This window comes from Podarcis pityusensis, assembly GCF_964106645.2.
Source record: "Podarcis pityusensis genome assembly, chromosome: 1".
NCBI lineage: Eukaryota > Metazoa > Chordata > Lepidosauria > Squamata > Lacertidae > Podarcis > Podarcis pityusensis.
Genome location: NC_138028.1, coordinates 98,623,423 through 98,645,347, shown reverse-complemented (window position 1 = coordinate 98,645,347; position 21,925 = coordinate 98,623,423). Strand labels below are relative to the sequence as shown.

Below are 21,925 nucleotides of genomic sequence, written 5' to 3'. Positions count from 1 at the left end.
ACAGACCAGAACAAACAGCTGCAAGCAAGGAATTATGCCCAGCAAGACACACCCAATCCAGGCTTCTTGCATTTCAGCGCTGTCTTCTACAGGGTTTCCACAATTTGTGGGAAAAACTTCTTTTAAAAAACCCTATATACCTATTTATTTTTAAACACAAACACCTGTAGAATGGGGTGTGGGGGTAGTGTCTGAACCTTGCAATTTATAGATCCTGTTTCTACCAGTTTTGCAATAAATATTAAGACATAGCTCAGTTGGCAGAGCATGAGACTCTTAATTTCAGGGTTGTAGGTTCAAGCCCCACCTTGAGCAAAAGTTTCCTGCATTGCAGGGGGTTGGACTAGATGCCCCTTCAAGCTCTATGATTCTATAAAACCACTATCTGTTTATTTCAGCCCACATTTAAACTACAGTATCTTAAGAGCTTAGACTGGAATTCTGCTGGCTTTGACTCAGCTTTTATTCAAGTCTGTCCAAGTTTCCCCCTGATGTGCATCTACTGAAGTAGGTAGGTCATCCATCTTTGCTGAATAATTATCTCTTGGCAGCTCTTTCATGGAGGCCTGGTCACATTTACTAATAAGGAAGAGGGAAGAAATGCAGAATAGTCATGAGTGCAAATTGAGAGGGATCCAGGACAAAATGTGAAAGCAAAAGGGAAAGGGGTATTGTTTTGTTTTTGTCATCACTGAGGATTAGTTTTCTATTGGATGCAGACCTATATTCATGCAATACACCCACCTAGGTAATATTTACACCAGGTTAGATATAAAACTGCCGTCTGTTAGCGTACAAAGCCCAGAAGTAAACCCATGAGAAATCTAGAAAATGGTTGAAGACTCTTACATTCCGCCATAATAAATTATCTGTGCACTGTTTTCTTAAACACTACCCAGCTTTTGGATCTCTTTGACTCTCTTCCTTTGACCCAGGAGGGTCAGGGTAGGAAATATGAGGCCTAGGGGTCAAATATGCCCCTTCTGACCTCTCTATCTGGCCCTTGAGCTGAAAAAGGCTCCCCACCCCTAACAGAGGATAAACCTTGATACAGATATGCATTAACACCCATGCCAAAGAGCTGTACAGACCCATTAAAACCATTTAAGTAGCCAATGCCTGCATTACGTCAGAAGACACAAACTATCAAATTCTTTTCCCCAAGGGACACGTGGCTGTCTTCCACAAAACACATATCAAAACTCTTTAGCCTTCCTCAAGTTTTGCCCAGATTCTTTTCAGATTTCACCTATGCCAAAATTTCAGAAAAACTCTGCCTACCGGGCAGAGAATGTGTGCATACTTTGGTTGGAAAGTGGTCCTCAGCCAAAGAACATCTATACCACAGCTTTCATGGCTTCTCTTAAAGAATGCTGGGAAATTTTGTCTGATTAATGTGATAGCCACACATGCATACACACAGTTCCTAGGGTGTTCGGGGCTTTGTTAAACCAGCTGAAGTCTCCATTGTAGGTATATCATGACAGCACATTTTCTAGATGTCCAAGTATTTGAACTGTATAAGCTTCTGATAACAGATTGATCAAAAGATCCGATATACAGAGATTATGAAGGAAATAATTTGCATAACCTCAAGATGCAATCCTATACTGAGTTGCCTGGGAATAAGCACCAATGGACTCAAAGGGATTTACTTCCGAATAGACACAGATAGTTTTCCACTGTCAGTATGTCAGAACAGGATGGCATCAAATTGAGAAGGTAAGAAACCCTTGCCTCCCAGAACTTTGATTGTGATTTGCTGTTTTTTAGCATTAGAGATATTTGAGGTGAGTTAAACACTAAAAATAAAAGAAATGCAGGCAAACATAGAAGTGATGAAAGGTACATTTACTTATTATTCTACCATGAACAGAAGTTGCATTTAGTACTTCTGCATACAAAAAGAAAATTATCCTCTCTTAAAGGCTAACATATATTAATCAAATTTTCTCTCAGCTTCTTCATATATACCTTCTAGCATCTTCAATTATAAGCAGGAAAATGGGAAATATATACAAAAACTCATTTGAAAAGTAAAAATGGCCTAAAGGCACATGCAGAATTAATATCAATTTATACATAAAAAAGTTTTTTTTAACATGTTGAATGAATTAGAACAAAATTTATAAAGAAATGATATAGTCACAATGTAAAACTCATTTCTGAAAGGTTTAAGAAAACAATTTTTAAACAGGAATAACAAATAAAATGAATAGCTAAAATTGCTGCATCATTAAGACCTCACTTTCTAATCCTTCAATGTCAGCTCTTTCCACCATTGTGAAGCAAAATTCACCAAGCATTGGATTGTTTAACCACTAACAGACCATCATGAGAAAGATTTAAGATAGAGACCATCATGAGATAGTGTTTTAAGGCTTTACAGGTAAAAAAAAAAGCACTTTGAATTGGGCCCAGGAACTAATTGACAACCAGAGCATCACCCTCTGCAAATGACCATCCAAGTGGTACAGGAACCAACGCAAAGTGGGGCCGCCCACTCCCAACTCAGACAACCCTTCCAGAAGGATACCATGATCAATGGTATTGAAAGCCACCGAGAGGTTGAGGAGAATTATTAGGGACACATTTCCTCTGTCTCTCTCCTGACAGAGCAACATCCGGGCCAAAACCCAGACTGAAATGGATCCAGAAAATCAGTTTCCGTCAACAGAGCCTGATCTGGTCTGCAGACACCCACTCCAAAACCTGGCCCAAGAAGGAGACATTGGCAACTGGCCAGTAATTATTTAAAATTTCCAAATCCAGGTTTTCTTGAGGAGTGGTTTTTCCACCGCCTCCTTCAAGGAGGCATTAATCACCTCCCTACTGAACATCTCCTACTGAATATGTACCACAGCAGTTACATAGTGTGTGAATCTGCATTTCTGCTTATTGAAGACTGTGGAAGTCAGCCAAACTGTTCTATACTATGGATAGCTCAGTTGGTTAGAACTTGGTGATGATATGCCAAGATTGCAGGTTCAGTCAATGAGAGGGCCACATGTTCCTGCATTTAAGGGGGTTGGACTAGATGCTCCTTAGGGTCCCTTCCGACTCTGCCACTCTATTATTCTATTATTAACTTTTTTATTTCACGGTTGGCTTTGCCTGAGAGGCCTCCTTTGTCCTCTCTCTTTTTGTTTCAGAGGCAAGATTTGTGATTATAATTAGCACACATGTAAACAATGTATATAAGCAGCCACAGTAATTGGCAGAGAAGGGTTGCTGTGACTGCACAAGTCATCCTATCCACATGTCTAGTCACCTTACAGATGCTCACTTTCTCACATTTCTCCTCTCAGTGGGAGTACAACACAATCACAAAGGAAGCAACTCCTACACATCATTCCCCACCCCAATATAAGCAAAGCCATAGCGAACATAAAAATAAGACTCGTCAAAGAAGAATTTATAATATAAAAATAACCAAAATCTGGTTGTGTGTGTCCATGTCAGACAGACATCATATCATGGACTCCAACTCCTGACACATGGACAGGCTGATAGCGCTGAAGCCAAAATGCATACGCATGTTCAACTTATTCCTTCTCCCCCCCCCCCACAAAAAAACCTAATCTTTTTAAAAGAAACTATAACAAACATATAGAATTTATTCTGATGGGTTCTCAGTGCCTCTTGACATTCGCTGTTAAACACAGCAGCAAACTAATCTATGATGCCTCATTGCGCCACCAAATTTCCACTTCCGTAGTTTAAACAGAGTAGAAAGCTCCAGATCTTCCCACTAAATAGTGCTTGGTAATTAGCAATTAATTAGATCCTTTAAAAGGCTGTAATGAGCAGTTTTTCTCCATAAATCCATGATCCATTACCAGAAATAGCTGCAGAGAGTGAACAAGAATGTGCTTACATTTATTAAAAACCAAAAGAAACAGTGGCTTCAAAAAGCCATAATTATGGGCTGGCATTGAAGTGATTCACAAAGACATATAGGCCTTCAGCTCCCAAGTCAGCATCCTGCCCTAATCTAAAAACTCCTGTCAATCACCAGTCTGCATGCTTTCCCTTGGTTTATTCACAATATAAATACAGCCTCTCATTTTCAAGTAATAGAAACATCCAGGATCAGTTTTCTCATAGGAAGAAATTACTGGAGAGCCATGGTGCCTTTGTAGTCTCTGTATATTCAGAAGCATTGAGGTGTAGCAAGAGGGAAGTAAACACACCCTGCACACACTAGCTGTGTACACACCATTACCTTTAAAGTAGATTTCACCAAAGCCACCCCCTAAAATCTTGCGAACTGTAGTTTCTGGTCTGCATCACTTATGCATTTGTTTGGTTATTATGTCCTTTGTATTTGAAAGAAAGAGAAAGAAAGAAAGAAAGAAAGAAAGAAAGAAAGAAAGAAAGAAAGAAAGAAAGAAAGAAAGAATCTGCACAAAAATCTGCATCTATGCTCCAGGATTTGTATTTGCATGGTTACCCAATGGGGGAACACACATTTTTTGAACTACAATGTTCAAACACACGTTGCCTCTGTGTCAACAAGTTCGTTCCTTCATTTCAAGCAAACAACTAATGGAGCAAACCACCAGGGTGCTTACAGCATTCAAATAATAGGTTTCCTGGTTATATAGACTGCTACTGGGAAAAGATACTGTACATCTGCACCGCTGGATTGATGTCATGTGCTACTGCACGTGAGGCTTCTCATGAGGGTGATTTGTAAACAGTTTGCCCAAAATGTAACAGCCAGACTGCTGATTGCAATAAGCAATAGTCACAAAGAGTATATAACATCAGTATTGCAGAAATACCTCCAGTTGCTTTCAGTGCTGTTTTCAAGATGCTGATTCTTCTTGCTTAAAGCGCTATTTAACCTGGGCCCAGTATGTCCGAGGGAGCACTTGCTCCTAGTATGGATGTTTGAGGGATTCCGTCTTTGCAAATTGTGATATGAACTAGCCTGATCCACATTCCCCATCTTAATCTGTGGATCAGGACACAGCTACCCACCAGCTCTTGCATTTCCAAAATGCTCTGGCATAGTCCTCAGGCTCAAAACAGTTACAAAATATTTTATCTCAAAACGTGCTTTTAATGCAGAAGTTTAGGCATGTGCACTTTGAGATAAAATGCATTAGAAATACATATTTAAATGCAGATGACTTGCTTTTTATTCAAGAAAAGGCTTCCCCCCCCCCCAAGTCTTCCACAAACTCAGATATTTTGATGCAACTCGTCTGTCTCGGTCTTTTCAGTTTATATACATAATGAAATCTCTCCATTCACCATAGGAAGTGTCTTGTTTGCTTTGCCCTCTAGCTAGTCAGACTTTTTGTGTTATTATTTCAGAGATTGTGAGAACCTAGAGTTTATCATACTACATTTCAGTGGTGTATTGGTGCACATTGAGACTGATGGGGTGGAATGCACGGAGACCAACCATAAATGGGGCCAGAGGTAATGGCAGGCATTGTCACCCTGACTTGTCAGTAAGAGAGCAGAAAGTGGTGCAGTGGGAAGGCTGAAGTTGATGGCACAGTGCCCTAACTGCCCTAATGCAAAAGTCGCCAACATTTTTGAGATAGTGGGCACATTTTGAACTTTGAGGGAGTCCTGGGGATGCCAATCATAAAATAGCTGCTATCAGGAGAGCTGACTTGGTCCCCAGGTTATGGGTGCCTGGTGCATGTGACATCATGCACACCCACACCCACACATGTTCGACTGATGCACAACCATGTATACACATGGCACCGGGAAATACTGGTAATTAAGTACAATTGATTTAAACTGCAAAAAGATGCAAAAACGGACAGAAAAGAGTGGGAAAATGGCAACTGGAATCTCACGAGCCTTTGCATTGAGCTTTAAGGCCCATAGAGAGTTGGAGTTTGAGAATGGCGGTTTCAACAGTTTCCAAAGGTTTCGAAGGCGTTTACAGGCTTTTAAAATGGTGCTTCCCACTATACGCAATTCATGTATACTCGTGGTACCTGAGAATGTAACCCACACGTAAATGGGGAGGCTCCTGTACTTTAAGACCACCCATCATGAAAAATTCCTTCTCGTCTGGATTAAGTTTCAGCCGAAACTGATCTGAAACACCCATTCAAAGGTAAAACTACCATACCTTATTCAGATGGAAAGGAGAAATAGAGTCAAGTGACAATGGCAAGCTGCCAGCAACCCACTTGAAAACACTGGATGAATTCTTCCAGTAGTCTCGTGTATGAGAGAGAGAGAGAGAGAGAGAGAGAGAGAGAGAGAGAGAGAGCACTGCACATGAAAGCTCAGTGAGGGGGAAAAACAGGCTCCCAGCACCACCTTTGTGGAGAGAAACATAGCACACACAAGGCCCCCAATTCAATCGTTTGTGTCTCGGCAAACAAGCAAGAGAAAGGCCCCTGCCAGAGCCACGAGGCATAATAACTCATTAATCTCCAAGCATCTTTGAGTACCATCAATATCTTTGGTTTTTTTCTTTTGCTTTGATAGCTTTTTATTGTCAGAAAATTAGGAAATATAGCATCATCACGATGAGGAGTAACACCATTCTCTATCTTTTGTTAAAGCTATAAATGGCAAATATGAGTGTCTGGCAAACATACCATCAAACACTTAACAAATGTAGAGGGCTAGAGGCATTAGGTAGAGGTTAGAAGCAGTAGGTATTCATTTAGGGATAATGCAAGGGGAAGAATGCAAACAGTAAGCATGAGCAGAGGAGTAGCAGAAATGTCCCTGACCACAAGAGATACTTGAAACAACAACAAATGATTCTTTTATGCCGGGAAAATCCACAGAAGGGAGCATTCAGCAGCTGTCAGAAATGGTAAATGCTCACGTGAGATTCATTTCTAAAAAGTAAAACAAAACATGAAGCAAAGCCCTCTGGAATTTAACCTGCTGACAAATGAGCCATTTCTAGTGAGAAACTGTGTCTTTGTAACATTAAACCAACAGTCTCTAAACCCTCAGTTTGATCTGTACTGCAGGGAAGCACAAATACCCAGTGAAACAAGAATCCTTCTTTCTCCACCTGAAGTGCTAACATAAATCCTTGTGCATTTAAGCATGAGAAGATTAAAAGGCATGATCACAAACCTCACACCCATCAATGAAGAAGCAACATTATGGGTTGTGATCAAAATAATTAAAAAAAAGGTGGAAGCGCTTGCGGAGACTATCAGAGGTCACAAAGAGAAAGGAAAAATATATGAAAATAACAACAAGAGATGTGGAAAAATAATAAGAAAGGACTGGATAGTACTGTGAACATCATAAGGTTAGATTTGTGGACATTAAAACAGCAGTAAGAAGCAAGAAGTTGATTGGATCCCTTCGGAACTTGAAATATGGGTACCCCCAACAAAAATTTAAAATTCGGCTGTGTAATTTGGAATTTATGTAATTTGGTTTGATTTGATGTGATTGGTCGGTTAATAAAAAATTATTCTTAAAAAATAAAAAATAAAATGTGGAAGCATTGCAGAGAGAGGGCCTTCTGTTAGATGCCCTAGGTTTTGAACAATCGCCCTGAAGTAGTCTTGTTGGGGTTATTTGACAGTGAATTGAAATGGATTCACACCGTGTTTGAACACCATGCTTCACAAATCCTTAGGGTTTCTCAGCCTCAGGTCAACGGCAGTAGGGCATTATGAGCAGGACTTTGGGGCAGGCACCCACAATGTTGGCATCGAAAGGTCTAAACAATTTGGGTTGTGCACATGCAAAGGAAAACCTGCTTTGACACAGACATGCCCATTTCTTGAGACTGATTGTGCCGCTGCTGGCTGAGGTGCATTATGCACCAACCTAGGGAAGGTCTTTTCTGTAGTGGTGCTCAACTTGTGGGACTCCCTCCCCTCTGAAATAATCCAGGCTCAAGTTCCAATGAATGAGGGACTTACAGTCATATTCTATACAGTGGTACCTCAGGTTAAGTACTGAATTCATTCCGGAGGTCCGTTCTTAACCTGAAACTGTTCTTAACCTGAAGCACCACTTTAGCTAATGGGGCCTCCTGCTGCTGCTGTGCCGCCGGAGCACGATTTCTGTTCTCATCCTGAAGCAAAGTTCTTAACCTGAAGCACTATTTCTGGGTTAGCGGAGGTGTAACCTGAAGCGTATGTAACCTGAGGTACCACTGTACTTGTAGAAGCTTCCAAGACATCTTCGTGGGTAGCCCCATGTGTAATGCATTGCAGTAATCCAACTGGGAAAATATCAGGATGAGATCCCTGTAGGACTTTCCAGTACTTGAGGCTTCTCTCATACCTGCATGATAAACTGTACCTCCAGAAAGTACCTGCTGTATACAACCACTAAAAGACAGAGTAGCCCTGCCCTCCACAGGAACCATTTAAAATGGTTGTTAAGTAACAGCTGCTCCTGAATCCTAATTTGTGTCCAGTCATCATTAGTTCTCCTTCCTATGTTCCCTAGGTAAGGAACTACACCCCATCCATTTCAGAACAGCTTCACATTGCTGATTCATGTGCAGTTTACGCTCTTGCAGCCCCGCCATTTGCCATTATTAGTCAGTAAATTAAAGTAGCTAAAGATCTTCTCAGGTGAAAAGGTGGATGAGATAGGATATACAAGCCTGTTAACAGAGCACCTTGTAAAAGGAGGGATCAGAGAGGGATTAGAGATTGATTAAGTCACAATAGTATGGGGAAAATAATTCATCACCATAGTATACAGCCCAAAACAAAGGGGTGATGCAGTAAAATGGCAGGACTTGGGAAAGAAAGAAAGAAAGAAAGAAAGAAAGAAAGAAAGAAAGAAAGAAAGATATTGAAATTTTAAAATCGCAAACTAACATAAGTTTGGCAACATAATAAATAATAAAATCATAGTGTGCCTGGAAAGCTATCATCAGTAGCCCTGAGTTAAAAAGAAATGCGAATGCAGCTATATTTTAAAGCAGTCAATATTTTAATTTGTAAGCTTTTTATTTGATGGGAAAAGTACTATGATGTCAGCCCATATTGCTTATCTAATTCAGTTAACCAGCACATAATAGTAGTTATAACTTGCTTTATGTGGTGTAGGCCGAATTGCTTTTCATGCCCGCAGAGTAAAAAAATTATACAATAATTACGCTCACAAGGGCACAATGACATTTGCGCACACTTTTGACATGCAGGGCACACGTACATTGGAAAACAAGCTGTTTGGATAATGATCATATATTAGGGGACAAAATGGCATCATCAGCCCTAAAAATATGTAGTTTAATAAGGATGGCAATTATAATCATGTTTGCAGTTTGACATTTTGTCAACAGCTCACCATTCCACAGTTCATTCAAGTTTGGAAGCCAGTCCTCTCTCTCTCTCTCTCTCTGGGTGTGTGTGTGCGTGTGTGCGTGTGTGCGTGTGTATTACTGTATACACACAGTGGTTTGCATCCAATAGGTTTCACTTAGTTTCCACTGAAATCAATGAGATTTAAGTTACACATTACGAACTTAAGTCCCATTCATTTCTGTGGGATACTGATTAAATTATTAATTCAATACCTGGATTCATTTTTGGCAGGTACTGTCTAAGCTGCATCTTGCAATTCATACTAGAGACAGAACCCTGGGGGCAAGGGAATGAATATATTGCTTTTGCTGCTAGTTACTAACTGCACTTATTAGCATTTTATTAAAAGAAATATCTGTTTCTTCACTTCCATCCACCAAAGATGGATCATCCACAAAAAGTAAAAATGCATTACACAGCTCTTGTATGGGATTCAAGTGATATGCCTTTTAAAAGCATGGATTAATTCTTGGAATAGACAGCAACTACCAGACATAATAGCAGCAAATCATGATTTCATTACCGCCAGTCTGGAGAATTACTTTAGGCAGCTGCTATTACTGTTCTTCAAGATCATCCCAGTTCACTTTGGCTGAATATTTGTAGTTGACGTCTAGCATAAGTACTGTTGGCACAACTCCAGCCTCTCTCCATATGATCACGTTCTAGCCTGACAGTCTGACACTTAGAAGAAAGCTCTGAGTTGTTGTGCTTTTATCGTCATGGACAGATGCTGCTGACTCAAAATAAAAAGTCCGTTCTATTTCCAATTTGTCTGGAGGGTATTTTTTAATCAGTAGTTAATGGATAATCAATTCTGAGATGGCTACATAGAACACTGCATTATGAACTTGCTTATAAAATCTCATTAGCTTGTCTAACAATATGAAGGAAGAAACCATAAAATCAAGCCCTCCATTAACTTAAATAATAGCTGAATACATATTAGGATGTTTTGCAAAACACTATTTATAAACATGGGGGGGTTGGATAAAATGGAAACACAGAGCTAATCACTTTCCGTTCACAGATCCAATCTGCTCATTTTTATCCATTATAAAGATTCTCTCTCCCCCCCCCCCCTCACACAAACCTCTTCTCTAAACTATTTAGATGATGGTTAGGTAACCACAGATACCAGGAATGAAAGAACATAGGAAGTGTCTGCTGGATGTGTCCCAAGACCCATCTAGTCCAGCAATCTGTTCTCACAGTGACCAAGAGCTCTCTCCCCATCTGCAGTTTCTAGCAAGTGGCATTCAGAAGGATTTTCCCTCTAACAGTGGAGTTAAAACCTAGTTATTATGTGGCAGTAGAACCTAGCCAGATGCTGAGCACTATTATCATCATCATCATCATAATATTATGGGGGTGGAGAGGTAGTGCCGAAAGCTGGCCGTGTTCTCAAGATCTTGGAAACCAAAGCTCAGATTACTAGAGCTAACCATATTTGTTTGGATTGGCATGGCCCACAAAACCAAAATCCCATTATGCTCTCAAGCAGGAGAAGCTTTGCAGGAAATTCAGATTAGGCACAAGATACATGAACCAGTCCCATAAACAAAATTACATGAGATTTACTTTCTACTAAGTGAGGAAACCTGGCCCATCCCTGTATTAGGTAATGTCCTGTTCTCAAACCCAAGTTGACATCATTTTGAGTGAGAGACCTGGAAGCCCTGCTCCCTGGCGTGCAGGCCTTTTTCCACCTGGCATGGGAGAGCAGGACCCTCACTGACTCCAACTACAAAAGCTGAGGGTGCTGAAGATGCCAGAGACTATCTTGGCTGTCTTTGAATGCAGACCCAGGCCATTGAGCCTGAGCTTCCATAGCCACTGCCCACCATGCCCTACCATTGGCAGGACTGGCAGCAACAGAAGCTTATATGTTCTGTACATATAATATTTTATTCTTTTCCTACTTATGCTGTTTTAAATGCACATTTAGTATCAGACTTAATTTAGCAATGTTTTCATCTGAAATGTTTAAAATAGTTTTTGTTAGTGCCGTTAACTTTGCTGCATTAAATGTTTATGCTGTAGCTGACCTTGTAATGTTTTATTTTGAAATCTTTAAGCTAATATTTTAGTTTCCTGTTAATCATGTTGCTTTGAATGTATACTTTATATTTGACTTTCTTCTCTAATGTTTTGTTCTGGAGTGTTTCATTTGATGTTGTAAACTGCTTGGAGATCCCACCCCTCTTAAAACTATAAAAGAGGCAACAAAATGAATTAATAATAATAATAATAATAATGTTTACATTAAAATATTTGTAGTAATATTTGTAGCAGTTGTTGCTGCTTGAACAAAAACATTCCCCTGTTAAAGGTTTCAAGGCAGTGGGGTCTGGTCAATGCCTGGACGCATTTGTGGTTAGTGTCCATTTGGACTGGCAGGAGAGGCCAACAGTAGTCAGAGGCCAAGCTGATAACAGGCAGTGCCAACTAATTCTCAATTTCTCCCCATCCTCCTCCTCCTCAAATGCTACACTAATAGAAAAGAGGAGAAAGCTGACAACCATGGCCACCCTGACCCCCTGGACTGGCTGTAAGAAAGAAGACTGGCTGAGGAGGGCCGGCTGAGGACAGACTTGAGACTGGTGAGGTCATGCTCTATGTACCCAAATGTTCCAGCCTCCAGTGCATTAGGGAGAGCCCTTGGGAACCCCATGGAAGCTGCCTTGGGTTCCATGATGGAAGAAAGGTGGGGTGTAAATATTAACTGAATACAAATATTAATTCTTCATCTGGTCATGTCACTTGTCTTAATTTTTATTCCTGCCAAGTACTTACAGCCTTTGTGGTTTTTGGACCATCACGCACATTCACCAACCTCCTTGGCTGCTTTGGCAATATGGCAGCATCTCAAAATGAGCAAGTGGGCAGTGGTGAGCCAACAAGACAGGGCAGACTTGCTTCCTCATGGACACAGGATGCCTTGTGGTATCAAATTTATTGTCTTCCTTCACATGGTATTAATTTGCTTGCGATTGATAATTTACCAGGTAGGTTTAACTCCCCTGCACTCCCTCCATTTCACGGGCTATTCTTCAGCAGCTGTCATATGGTTAACAGTAAAAACTTTTTCAGCAAACATTTTATAATGTCATTACAACTGTAGATAGTAGAACAATGTTGAACTAAGAAATTAACCTTGGCTATACACTGTGTTGTTAACTGGTATCTCTATTCACAGCTGTACAAAAGATAATTTTAATCCATACAATGTGAACCCTGATTGTGTTCTATATAATACCTCCTTTTAATTGAGGGTATAATATTACATCACAAATGCCTTTATCAAGCAGACTGTTAATCTCGTCACAAAGGAATAACAGGATGTTTGGCAAAAGCATTTTCAATTAAACCATGTTGACTCACATCAGTTATTTTATTTCTCAGCTAAATGCCCTGGCCAGGATTAGCATCAGGCAGAAAGGTCCCTTGTTCATCTCTTTTAGTACTTTTAATATATTGAGAATGTGAAGCACCATTTTCCACTTCTTCTAAGATTGATTAAGTCAGCAACGCTTTACAGTTACCAGTGCAGAACTCCCATTGATCTCAACAGGGCTTGTAAATTTAGATGCAGCAAGAAAAACCCAAACTGTATTAGCAATTCAATGAATTTACCTATTATAGCCACATGCAAAGGAAGACAGAGCTCCTATACTTTTAACTGCTATATGGAAGAAGAAATTTTAACAGCTTCCCCTACAAGACAAAACTTGACTGCAAAGTACCTCTTCCATTGATTTAATTTCTCTCTCTCTCTGAGCAACTGTTAAAGGGACAGGAGCCCTTGCCTCTGAGCATCTTGTCACTCTCTCTGCTACTTCCTTTAACAAAGATGTGAAAACCAGAGACTAATGAACTGTGTGTATTCAACCTTACACCTTTCTTCAATAAGAATGCCATACTCTCATACCTACATACTGCAAAATGGACAATGCTTCCAACTCCACTCCAAATAATGAACAGAAATATCCACTGAACACATCCAATCTAGGAAGCTTTAAACAGGTTTATTCCCTTACAACACCTTTACAGAGCACACACAGAGAAAAAATTATTGTGTATTATATTTATATGCCACTCTTCCACCAAAGAGCAAAGGGGTGCATACATTAATCTACCCTGTCTTATCTTCATAATAATTCTGTAAGGTATATTAGGCTGAGAGGTACTGACTGGCCCAAGATCGCCCAATAAGCTTTCCTTATCTGAACCTGGATCTCCTGGTCCTTGTCCAACAACCACGCCACACTGACTTTCAATAGTACCACTTACCCACTGAAATAGCTTATTGTAGGATTTGATGGCTAAAATAGCTTGAGGATTTAGATATGAATCCTCTTCCTCTTACCAACAAGGGGATGTGTAGCCACAACTCCCTCCAATTATAGGATCCTACAAATATCATTATGGCTCTAAGTTAAGAATGAAGGTTGAGAAATATAACAACCCTGGAAGCACCAGATTAAGTCGCATGTAATTTTTCATTCATCCCTGTTCTATTTCAAGACGAAAACCTCAGGCCTCCAAAGAATCAGCAGGAGTTTTTCAAAAAGATGTTTTCCTTGGTTATACTAGAAGCTGCCTCTGTACTGGAAGCTGCCTTCTGTGTGCTGGAAGCAGCTGTAGATTAAGTTTTGGGAAGCTGCTGTTTGAATGGAATGACAGCCCCTGCTGTGCAAGCCAAAGTGGGAGGGAGCCACTGATGCAAGCATATTGCTCCTACAAGCTGGCTGGCCTACAAAAGGTACTCCCGTCATTCTGTTTAATATCAGCAAATGGGATAACAGCCATGCATGGTGGAGTCCTGTCATTAGTCTTCTAATGCACTTGTATAGCTCTGATGAGGGGGACTGACAGATTTATTAGCACTATGCACAGCACATACCCTTGATGTTCACATTGCTACTAATTAATATTCAATCCATATACAAAGTACACCCAGTCTTGAGGGTCAGCTGCATTAAATCTCATGGGTAGGCATTTCTGAACACTGCATATTATTGGTAGTATGTACGAAGGCACATTTGTTCTGTTTCTGAGAAATGGAAATAACACATCTATTGCTTACAGAGACATGGGAAGCCTGTCCATTTATTTCTACAGTTTTCTGCTTTTTCTCCCTACTCTTACATATCACCTACAGAAAAGCTGCGGAATGTCTCAGATATCCTTCCTTCATCAAACTACTTGTGTGGCTGCAGGGTTCTTCAGTGTTCTCCATTCCACCCTCCTCCCCCCCAAAACACAAAACAATACAGTGAATTTTGTTCCAACTTTAACAAATTGGCATAGTCCAATCAATTAAGTGTTGCAACCTCACCTGTGATCGTACAATGAAGGGCAAGATAGAAAATTTGCAAATAAACATGCTATTCATTACAGTGCTAGAACAGAGATCTAGATTTCTTAACAATGTATCTGATTGATGTCTGCATTTAGAAGTGTTTTATCCTGTCCAAGCACAACTTGTAAAATATAGTAAATAATAATAATAATAATAATAATAATAATAATAATAAAATTTATTTTATATCCCACCCATCTGGCTGGGTTGCCCCAGCCACTCTGGGCAGCTTCCAACACATATAAAAACATAATAAAACATCAAACATTGAAAACCTCCCAATACAGGGCTCCCTTCAGATATCTTCTAAAAGTTGTATAGTTATTTATCTCCTTGCCCTAATGGGAGGGCATTCCACAGGGAGGGTGGCCCTACTGATAAGGCCCTCTGCCTGGTTCCCTGTAACATGGCACTAGTGTCTTCCAGAACCTGACACCAGATAATTTACAAAGCCAATTCACGCCCCGCTATCAAGTACCAAGTACTGTTACACTCCTTGTTTATTAAATGTCCTTCATCTGAGGTTCATAGGGAGGTTTACAATGATAGAGGGCACCAAGCTATGCAACTCCAGACTGATATGCCAGCTATTCCATATACTAACCAGCCCTTGTATCTGAGTGGTTAACAAGGGACTTGTTGAGCAATCCATAGAGTTCTTTTAAAATGTCTGTTTGCAGATCCTTTATAGTGAAAGAGTTGGTTGAAGTCAGAAAAGTTGTTTTATAACACCATTCACAAACATTTGGAATAAATTCAGAAGTCAAAATCCTATACCGATTTTGCCGTGCTTCAAGCGCATTGATTCTATTGAGTTCAGGCAAGCCTAATCTGGGTCGTGTTGCGGCCGTGACATTTAAAAACCTGTTACCTGCCAGATGATTCCATGTGCTATTGATGCAATCTTTAACCCAAAAAAAATGTTATGGGAAGTTTTTTTCAAGATGGGAAATGCACTATTCAGCAAGATTAAAAGATTTATTTTTCTGCTTCCACAATGATAAATTGATTTCCTATAGAAGTATGCATTTAGACAATCAAAGAACAACACAATTATTATTGTAGTTATTTCAGATGGGGCAGTCCCCAGCACCAACCCCAGATGCATGCCTTCAATGGTAGCAGTGTTTTTTTGGAATGGGATGGGGAGTAGGGAGAACGCTTCATACAGGAATCTTAAATATTTATCTCCTGAAATGCATTCTTTAAGTTGGACAACAGGAATTTGACTTTAAAATTATTTTGAATGGTGTGGATGGATTTGTATTATATGTGGATTGGTGATGGCAACAACCCATATGACTTTGAGCCAATCATACTCTACAATTTTATTCACATGGTACCTGACACTTTGGAAGGTTAAAAAGATTTACAGAATAATCTGAAGAGTCAAGCTGGCAATGATCTGGTCATTTGGGTAAGTTTTTTAGAAACTTTAAACATAGGCGGCAATAAATGGCCCAGAACAACATTTGCCTCTACATGTTCCCAATTAATATGTCTGGTTATGTCTTGCCAGAAGCTCCTGAACTGGTAGTCTCAGCAAAGAGCCAGAGAAGAGCAAGTCAACCTTTGCTTCTGCAGTAGAACTTTTTTGGTTCCGTCACCTGCTACATAGCCCACTGTGTCCCCAGAAGCTTCTTCTGATGGTAAGTGGACCCTCCAGAACAGCATTAGATGGGACGCAGGTGGGCTGTAGTAGAGAGAGAAATCAACCAGGCTGCCTTTAACAAGTGGTAGTGCTCTTCTACTCACAAAAGACACCTTTGAATCCAATCCTGGAGAGGCAAGTAACAAACAGCAAAAGGAAATTGATGCATTTGTCTGTTAAATGGGAATGTGAGGCAAGGAGGAATGCTAGCTAGAACTGAAGAAAAAGAGATGGCTCCCACAGTGATCCACAGGGTCAGCGCATGTTGACAAGGGAGAACATGGGCAAGATTCCTAGACATACCTCCCAACAATTGCAGATGATGGAGATGAAAGGTTAGGGTTTCTCACCAAGCAGCAGCTTGAATTTGTAAAGAACTTTCGCAGGGGCCCAAATGAAACATAAGCGATGTAAATAACAAAGGGCGCAGGTACTGGTTGTCATAAGTTAGAGCAATTGAATTCCCCACCACAGAGGTGCAGCATGGTCACAAAGTGCATTCTACTAATCTGTGTGTTTGCAAAGGGAAGCAGGTTCTTGCTGAAAGAAACTGGTTTGGATTTCTCAGAAAATGCAAACAAGAGTAATTACTTCAATTAAGGCAAAGGTATGCTTGCTGAAGGGAATCTGTTCCTTCTAAGACATAAATCAATAGCAGAATAAGAGCTGTTACCTGCATCAGATATGACCATCAGATACGGCACTGATTCCAAAGGATTAATTAGGAATGCATTAATGTGACTCATTTGTCCCTGAGGGGGAATCCTCTGTTCTGCAGTCACTCTGAGATCTATGTTTGGTGGGAACCACTGGGGATTCTCCTGAATAAATGATAGTGGCTTGTGCTTCCTCCAGTTAAATGGGCTAGCACTGTAGCACATTTCACTCAAAGTAAATCCAAATTACATAAATAGTCTCAGGGTGTTGCAGAGTTTCAGTCAACTCAAGCTTTACTGATAACTGCAGAATCAGGTGGTGGTTTGCATGTGAGCCAATGGAGAAATTTAATATCAGCACACACAATACTTCACAGAAAATCCCATTCAGCAGTCAGCACCAAATGACGAGAAATCAAGTTCATAGAATTGCAGAGTTGGAAGGGATCCTGAGGATCATCTAGTCCAACCTGCATTCCTCCAGCAATGCAGGAATATGCAGCTGTCCCATACAGGGATCAAACCTGCAACCTTGGCATTATCAGCACCTCGTTCTAACCAACTGAGCTATCTATCCAAAGAACTTGGGTGGTGAAGTTTTACTCAGAGAAGACAAACTGAAATTAATGAACATGACTAAGTCAGTCAGCATTCGATTCCTGTTTTCACTCTGGGTGGGGTGAAGGCAAGAAAGGGACAAATTCAAAGTTCTACTGCTAAAATGTCTTTCTTCTTTTGGGGGATGGTATGTTTTCTCCTTCAGCCAAGAATTCTCTGTGTGTGTGTGTGTGTAAAGGGCAAAGAGAAGTTGAGAAATGAGAGAAGGCAGGGGGGGGGGGGGAAGGAAAAACTAGGGAACTGAGACTTCAGGCTCAGTCATAAATTTGTGGCTGTAAATCTACAAGAGCACAAGAGCAGCAGCTACTGTGGTGGGCAGAATGTTAACTGACAGTTCTCTTCCAGGAGCAGACGTGCCTTTCTCTTGGGTTTGCGCAGTACAGCATTTGAACAAAAGGGGAAAAGACTCACTATTGACTTGTCTGCACTTTCAGCTGAAGAACCAAGAGGTCAGTTCACTCATTCACACATCAGGCGATTAAAAACAGTTTAAAAACACACACACAAAAACAGCAAATGCATTTGATACAAGACGAAAACTATACAAAAGTAGGCATTTGTGACAAAGACACATTTATCCAGCCGAGAAAGCCTGTTGAAACAAAAACGTCTTCAGGTCCCCCCCCCCCCGAAAGAGCTGATAGTGGGTGCCTTTCGTAGATCATCAGTAATGCTGTTCCACAGAACAGAGGCAGCCACACTAAAAGTCCTGCTCCAAGTTACTGTGGCTTCTGAGATCTCTGCAACTTGCAGGAGAAACTCTCCCACAGACCACAGCAGGAAGTTAGCGTCTGTATTAACTTCAAACACTGAAGTTACAGTTATGCTTTTTTTTAAAAAATCTCCTTTGATTGATTTGCACATTCTATTGAATTTTTACAGTTGAATTTTTTAAAAAGAACACTGACATAAAACAAAAAATCCCAGCTGACATCCATGGTACTAAAAAGGGTCAAAAAATGTAGAAGAGTCATTCTGAAGTAAGAGAGAGGCACTGTTTTCAATTCTAAGGTTAGTGGTATAAACAGGGGACAACCTTGCGCTGCAAGAATCCCCACCCAGCCATGAAGCCCACTTGTAGAGCTCACCTTTGGCTAGTCTCTCAACCTAACCTACCTCACAGGGCTGTGGCAAGGATGAAATTGAGAGGGAAGAACAATGTACACCACCTTTAGCTGAGGCAAAACGTGGCATATAGATGTGATAAATAAAAATGAGTAACTACAACTGGAAAATGCATTTAAGCACTAGTGCTACTTTTAATTCTAGAACACACTTTGCATCAACAGACTGGTACAGACCTACAAGAGACACAAAAAGACACTGGAACTCCCGTTTCCATGTTCTTACTTTATCTGTAAGCCACCTTGAGTCCCTGTCAGGGTATAAATTATTTAGCGGGGTGTGAATAAATATGTAATAATTATAACAATTCTCAAGGCTGGCTGCTACAAGAGTTTCCAGACCTTTCTTGGCATTTGACAAGTAAGTACAATGATCCTGAAGACAAGGGAAGCATGGTATTACTAGAGCCAGGAGACTTGTTAAATCCCTGCCACCCATTCAACTGATGAGCTTATTTAACGGTCAAAAGAAGTTGAAGGATATTCTGTGTTGCCAGTGGCAATTAGATTGGTTCAGAAAACACATGATAAAGAGCTCAGCCCTGTTTGGGTGTTCACGGCTTACATGCAAAGCATATCATTTAAGAGAGGGAGGGGTGCACAGCCGGGTTCCATGAGCTCGGGCGCATCACCTTTGTCTTGTTTGCATGTCCCCGCCTCCTAAGTAGGGTTCCAGAAGGCAAATCCCTGCTTCAGAAATTTGCTTTCCCATTCATAGAGAGTTGCCAAAAAAAGATTAAGGTAATGCACTGAAGGTGCATTATCAGCACATTTTAATCACATTTAGTTGGTGAATGCCCAGATTCACCCTACAGTTGAGGCTAGGCTGGTTTAGCTCTGGTAGTTGCCTGAATAGGACCTGGTGGCGGCTGGTGCGCACTGGGACTGGTAAGGCAGAAGGCAGGGAGCTCAACAGTAGCTGGAGCCAGAGCCAATGGTAGACAAGGAGAACCATTTCTAGTTTTTGTCCCTATCCTCCTTTCTGATGCTACACATAAGGGCAACACTTGACAGATGACAGCCAGGGCCAACCCCTGGACTGGTTGTAAGCAAGACCAGTCTCCACTGGAAAACACTCCTTGGAAACGCTGGAGGAGCCACTCTGAGCTCTTTGGAGGAAAACTGCTACGTAAGTTTTAACTCTCTCTATTGTGCGATAGATAGATGATCGATATATATATAGAGAGAGAGATCCCTCCACCTTTCCTCTCCTTCCTTACTGTTCCATGACCTATCACCTCAGTTTATTGAATAATTATAAAAATGCCCCACTTTCTCAAACACACATGCAATCACCTAGCAGCATGGGAGCCAATTCACAAACCCTGGACAACAGGGATGTGGTTTTGATAAGTGACAGAAGTGTTTAATGGGAGTCCTGTATATACCAACCCAGGTGCGGACCTTCTGTTCTGCACAGGTGAATACCATTCAGATCACCCCAGATGCTATCATGTTTGAGGGGAAACAGAGGACACCAGGAATTTACTGTGCTTGTGCAGTCCTCTGTTGGACATGGTCTCTGGTTGTTTCTCATTTTATCGTCTTAGATGATGCCTTCCTAAAGGCAAAACTATGAAGATAACTTCTGCATGTGTTTACAATACATCATCATCACCTTCTTCTTCTTCTTCTTTCCCCTAATGCACATACTTTTGTCCCCAGAGCCATTCATCTGCTTCCTTTGGCGCCACAAAGCTGCAGATGCATTTTCTGCACAGAGCTATCATTTTACACAAGCTGAACAAAAATATTCAAAGGTGGTTTCCTTCATCTCTCGCACACTGCAAATACAGGTATTTGCATAAAATTTCAATCGGAAAGAGCTTACTACTGCAGACCCATGTGGTTTTATTGAATAGCTTAATATGAGCACTAATTCCACATATCCATTTCTAAGCAAACCTAAACCTTGCAGAATTGTCATGGCTGCCTCTGAAAGCAACACAAACCACACCTGCATTTCAACAGCATTCCTTTGATAAGAAAGGAACATGCATAAATCTGTAGGCAGTTGTGAATTGAACATCAGCAGCAGTAATCTTTCCATTGCATCTTTGTTCTTCCACGTCGCCAACAAATCAAATCAAATGTTTTCAAATACCATTTGGGGAATATGTTCATTTATCATTTTGGGGTGTGTGTTGTTTTTTAACTGGTAAATGATAGATAACTAGCTCTGAATAACAGAGCTCCCACATTATCTTGAACAGTACTGTCAAGAAAATGTAATGGCTATTAACTACACTTCAAGGAACACAGGCAACTTTTCAGATGTTATTTCAAAGAGATTTTTAGAAAGCACGGCATCCTTGTCAGAAGCTGGCATCGGTTTAAACACAATCATTTTCAGGTTCATGCCACAGGACATAATGCACTTCAATCTTCTAAATGCATATAGCGTAACAGTGTGATAGATACCCAAACACCAGTTTATCTTACATTTAATGCTTAGTGCTCACAGGGGGAGGAGAGAGTAAATCTCAAACTGACATGCATCAGAATGGAGATAGGGTGGATCATGTGACTGAATGTTCCTCCTATCTTCCCATATCTAAAGGGCTGTCACATGGAAGATGACGCAAGCTTTTTTATTCTGCTCTGGAGGGTAGGACCCCAACCAATGGCTTCAAGTGCCAAAGAAGGAGACTCCGACTAAACATCAGGCAGAACTTTCTGACTGTAAGATCTGTTCGACAGTGGAACGAACTTCCATGAGAGATGGTGGACTCTCCTTCATTGGAGGTTTTTTAAGCAGAGGTTGGTGGCCATTTGTCATGGAGATTCTTGCACTGTGGGGATTTGGACCAGATGACCCTCAGGGTCCCTTCCAACTCTACCATTCTATGATTATATGTCATGGATTAGGCTCAACTAAAGCCCTTCTGTAATATGCTAATGCAGACACCCCCAACCTGCGGCCCTCCAGATGTTTTAGCCTACAACAAGACCAGTGGTCAGGGATAATGGGAATTGTAGTTCAAAACATCTGGAGCGCCAAAGGTTGGAGATGCCTGTGCTAGGGACTCAGGAACAAAGGGAGCTGCCTTAAACCAAGTCAAACTGCTGGGTCAGGCAACTCAGTAATCTGTACTCTTCTCACTTGTGGCTTGGAAGTTTACTTGAATTTACAGCAATGCCTTTGTTTAATACCTTTTCCCACTTCAACTTGCCCTAAACTGCTGCTAGCCCTACTAACAGCTTCAGGGGCAATTTAGACT

The 21,925-nt window shown here is 40.8% G+C and overlaps 1 protein-coding gene across 11 annotated transcripts in view; it reads right to left on the bottom strand.

Annotated features, from left to right (window-relative positions):
• The window catches only part of THSD7B (thrombospondin type 1 domain containing 7B), a 646,019-nt gene that overhangs the window by 230,383 nt on the left and 393,711 nt on the right, over positions 1-21,925 (bottom strand). The window lies entirely within an intron of this gene.